The sequence below is a fragment of the Hipposideros armiger genome, unplaced genomic scaffold (assembly GCF_001890085.2).
Source record: "Hipposideros armiger isolate ML-2016 unplaced genomic scaffold, ASM189008v1 scaffold_1396, whole genome shotgun sequence".
Classification (NCBI taxonomy): Eukaryota; Metazoa; Chordata; class Mammalia; order Chiroptera; family Hipposideridae; genus Hipposideros; species Hipposideros armiger.
The window spans coordinates 195,445-200,122 of NW_017732746.1; the positions used below are offsets into that span (position 1 = coordinate 195,445).

Below are 4,678 nucleotides of genomic sequence, written 5' to 3' on the forward strand. Positions count from 1 at the left end.
ATGGAGACTCAGCCCGCACCCCTAGCAGCGGAGATGTGCGACCCCAGGAGGCAGAGCGGAGAGCAGAGCGGAGAGCGCTGCATTGCCAGGGTGGGCTCTGTCCCTGCGCCCCAGCGGTCCCTCCTGGAGCGCAGCAGGAGCTCAGCTGGAGTGCCTGAGCTCAAAACGGTGGGGGACCTTTTTCCCCCCCTCTTTTTTCTAGGACAGAAAGCAGAAAACTGCATAGATAGATAAGAACCCCCACCCTCTCCCAGAAACCTTTGCCCCTGCCAAGCCAAAGCCTTAAGCTGACCCCTGAATGGAGGAGTAGGGTCAGATTACAGAGGTGATCCTACTCCCAGGGGGCTGAGAAACTCCACATGAGAAGAGGCTGCTGGAGTGTGCGCCTACACACCCCGTCCCCACCCCTCCTGCACGGCTTGGGAGGCAGGACAAGTTCAGCTGCTGAGTCACACAAAGACCTCTGGCAGGTGACTTTTAGAAGCTCTGAAATCTCCACCCCTCCCCCACAGCCTCCAGTGGAAAGAGTGCCCGAAGACGTACATCCAGCCTTCTGGCTGCGCAGCACTCCATGTGCCTCTGGGCAGCTGAGAGTAGAAACAGCATTGGCTTTGTAAAAACTACCAATCACACCTCATAACTCCATTCATCCAAAATAGACCTGCATTGCCAGGGTCACTCTAGGTACCAGGTGGCTGGCTCTGACCCCACAAGATGCAGAGAAGTTTGGGTATAGCAGAGGAAAACCTGGGGAGAGCTTGGCGGACTTCAGCTAAGACTGGCACTGGTTGTTTATTGTTTTTTTTGTTGTTGTTGTTTGTTTGTTTTGGTGTGTTATATTGTTGTTAATTGGTTCTTTTGGGTGTTTTGGGGTTTTTTTGTTGGTTGCTTGTGTTGGTTGTTTTTGTTTTTTTTCTATTTCATTATTATCATTTTTACTTTTTAATATAGGCATATAAAAAGGTGCATATATGTGGATATATATGTCCATATATATGAGGGTATATATATATATATATATATTTCTCTCTTTCTTTCCTTCTTTCTTTTCTGCCCTCTCTCTCCCTTCTTTTCTTTTTTTTTTCACTGCTCTACTTTCCCTCCTTCTTTCCATTTTTTCTGCAATTTTATTTTTTTGGGTGTTGTTATTTTGTTTCTCGTGTTTATTCTATTTTTTATTTTTATCATATTTTATTTTATTTTGTTTTGTTATTGGTTCCTTGTTTTTTTTTGCTGTTGTTTTGTTTCTGTTTGTTTGTTTTCTTCTTTTGTATGCTTGATATTTCTGTACATGTTGAGTGTAGGTTGTTGGCTGTTTTTTACATGTGAGAGTATCTGGTTTCATTTGGTGGCTGTTGTGGTTGTGCTTGTTGATCTGTTTTGCTCTAAAATCACTCTGCAGCAGGGTCCAGCCAAAGAGGCACAAGAAGCATCACACACAGAGGCCAACTTTAGATAAAACCATGCATAACGGGGTTTGACTTACAAGAGTCACACCCAAAGAGACATTGCTACAGGCACAAGATCCCATAGGGGCCAAGCCTCATTGGAGGGGTCAACCCCCACACAGCAGCTCATAAACTGTGGACACAGCTAATCCTCACAGCTAGTCAGCCTGGGAGTCAATCCCACCTACTGACAAGCCAAAAGCAATCAAAGCTCAACTTCAACAAGAGAAGACACACAACACAAGAAACACCTCTGGTACACACGCACAGGAGAAAAAGAAGACTGAGTAATTCAAATATAAAGACACATGCCACATAAATCCACCCAGAAAAGACTGAGAGACCTAGGGGATCTACCTATTATATCAATGTAACCACAAAAAGTAAGCCAGAATGGGGAAACAAAGAAACACATCCCCAAAAAGAAAGGAAGAAAACTCTTGATTCAATGGATCTAGAGGAAATAGAGGTAAACAACCTACCTGACACAGAGTTCAGAACACTGATTATTAGAATGTTCAAGGAAATTAATGAGAATATAAAGAAGGATAGAGAAATCATGAAAAACAACCAGCTAGAACTAAAGAATACAATAACCAAATTAAATAACAAACTTGATGGAATTACTAACAGATTGGATGAAGCAGAGGATTGAGTCTGTGACCTAGAAGACAAGATAGCAGAGATCTTCCAAGTGGAACAACAAAAGGAAAAAAGAATAAAAAACATTGAAAATAGTATAAGAGAGCTGGGTGACAACATCAAGTGCAACAACATGTGCATCATAGGAATACCAGAAGGAGAAGAGAGGGAGCAAGGGATCGAGAACATGTTTGGAGTAATAATGTCTGAAAACTTTCCTAACCTGGCAAAGGTAATTGACATACAAGCCCAGGAAGTGCAGAGAGTTTCAACCAAGATGATGCCAAACAGGCCCACACCAAGACATAATATAGTGAAAATGGCAAGGGTTAAAAAAGACAAAGACAGAATCTTAAAAGCAGCAAGGGACAGGCAACAAGTTACTTACAAGGGCATGTCCGTAACAATATCAGCCTACTTTTCTACAGAAACTCTGCAGGCCAGAAGGGAGTGGCAGGAGGGCTTCAAAGTGATGTAAAACAAAGGCCTACAACCTAGATTGCTTTATCCAGCAAGGTTATTATTTAAAATTGAAGGAGAGATAAAGAGCTTCCCAGAAAAGAATAAGCTAAAGGAACTCATTACCACCAAGCCAGCATTGCAGAAAATGTTAAAAGGGTTTCTTTAAGCAGAGGAAAGAGGAAAACAACCTAACTAACAAAGACCAGGAACACAAATAACAAAATGGCAATAGTACACACCTATCAATAATCACATTAAATGTAAATGGATTGAATGCGCCAATCACAAGACACAGGGTGGCTGAATGGATAAGAAAGCAAGACCCTTGCTTATGTTATACAAGAGACTCACCTCAGATCAAAAGACACACACAGGCTAAAAGTAAAGGGGTGGAGTAAAATATTTCATGCAAATGGAACTGAGAAAAAAGCTGAAGTAATGATACTTATATCAGATAAAATGAACTTTACATTGAAGAATATAAACAAGGACAAAGAAGGCCACTTCATAATAATAAAGGAATCAATCCAACAAGAAGACATAACCCTAGTAAACATCTATGCACCTAACACAGGAGCCCCTAAATATATAAAACAGTTATTGACAGACATAAGACAGAGATCAACAGTGGTTGATCATAGTAGGGGACTTCAACACCCCGCTGTCACCAATGGACAGATCCTCCAGACAGAAAATCAATGTGGAAACAGCGACCTTAAATGACACATTAGACCATCTGGATTAAATTGCTATTTTCAGAGCATTTCACCCCAAAGCTACAGAATATACATTCTTCTCAAGTGCACATGGAACATTTTCCAAGATAGACCACATGTTAGGCCAAAAAACAAGTCTCAATAAATTTAAGAAGATTGAAATCATATCAAACATCTTCTTTGACCACAATGCTATGAAATAAGAAATCAATTACAAGAAGAAACCTGGAAAGCACACAAATACATGGAGGCTGAATAACATGCTACTAAATAGCAAGTGGGTCCAAAATGAGATCAAGGAGGAAATCAAGATACCTCAAGACAAACAAAAATGAAAATACCACGACCCAAAATCTCTTGGATGCAGCAGAAACAGTCCTAAGAGGGAAGTTCATAGCAGTGCAGGCCTCCTTAAAGAAGCAAGAAAAATCTCAAATCAACAGGTTAACCTTACACCTCAGGGAACTGGAAAAAGAAAAGCAAAATAAGCCCAAAGGGAATACAAGGAAGGAGATAATAAAGACCAGAGCAGAAATAAATGAAATAGAGACCAGAAAAACAATACAAAAGATCAACAAAACCAAGAGCTGGTTTTTTGAGAAGATAAAAATTGACAAACCTCTAGCCAGGCTCATCAAAAAAAAGAGAGAGAGAAGAGGACTCAAATTAGTAAAATCAGGAAAGAGAGAGGCGAAGTGACAACAGACACCACAGAAATACAAAAAAAAAAAAGAAATTACTATGAGCAATTATATGCCAACAAATTTGACAATCTGGAAGCAATGATACTTTTCTAGAAGCATACAACCTTCCAAAGCTAATTCAAGAAGAAACAGCAAACCTGAGTAGACTGATTACTACCAAGGAAATTGAATCAGTAATCAACAAGCTCCCACAAACAAAAGCCCTGGACCAGATGGCTTCTCAAGTGAATTTTACCAAACATTCAAAAAACAATTATCACCTATTCTTCTCAAACCACTCCAAAAAAATCCAGAAGGAGGGAAGGCTCCCAAACTCTTCCTATGAAGCCACTATCACCTTGATTCCAAAACCACATAAAGGCAGTACAAAACAGGAAAACTACAGCCCAATATTCCTGATGAACATAGATGCAAAAATCCTCAACAAAATATTAGCAAACAGAATTCAGCATATATTAAGAAGATCATACACCATGATCAAGTCAGTTTCATCCCTACTATGCAAGCTTGGTTCAATATCTGCAAATCAATTAATGTGAGCACCACATCAACAAAATGAAAAATAAAAATCATATGGTTATATCAATAGATGCAGAAAAAGCATTTGACAAACTCCAGCAGCCATTTATCATAAAAACTCTTAGCAAAGTGGGAATAGAGAGATCATATCTCAATATAATAAAGTTGATATATGATAAACCCACAG

The 4,678-nt window shown here is 39.8% G+C and overlaps 1 pseudogene; it reads left to right on the top strand.

The window, feature by feature from the left end:
• Window positions 1–4,678, top strand: part of LOC109377420 (eukaryotic translation initiation factor 4B pseudogene) — a 10,843-nt pseudogene continuing 6,165 nt past the window's right edge.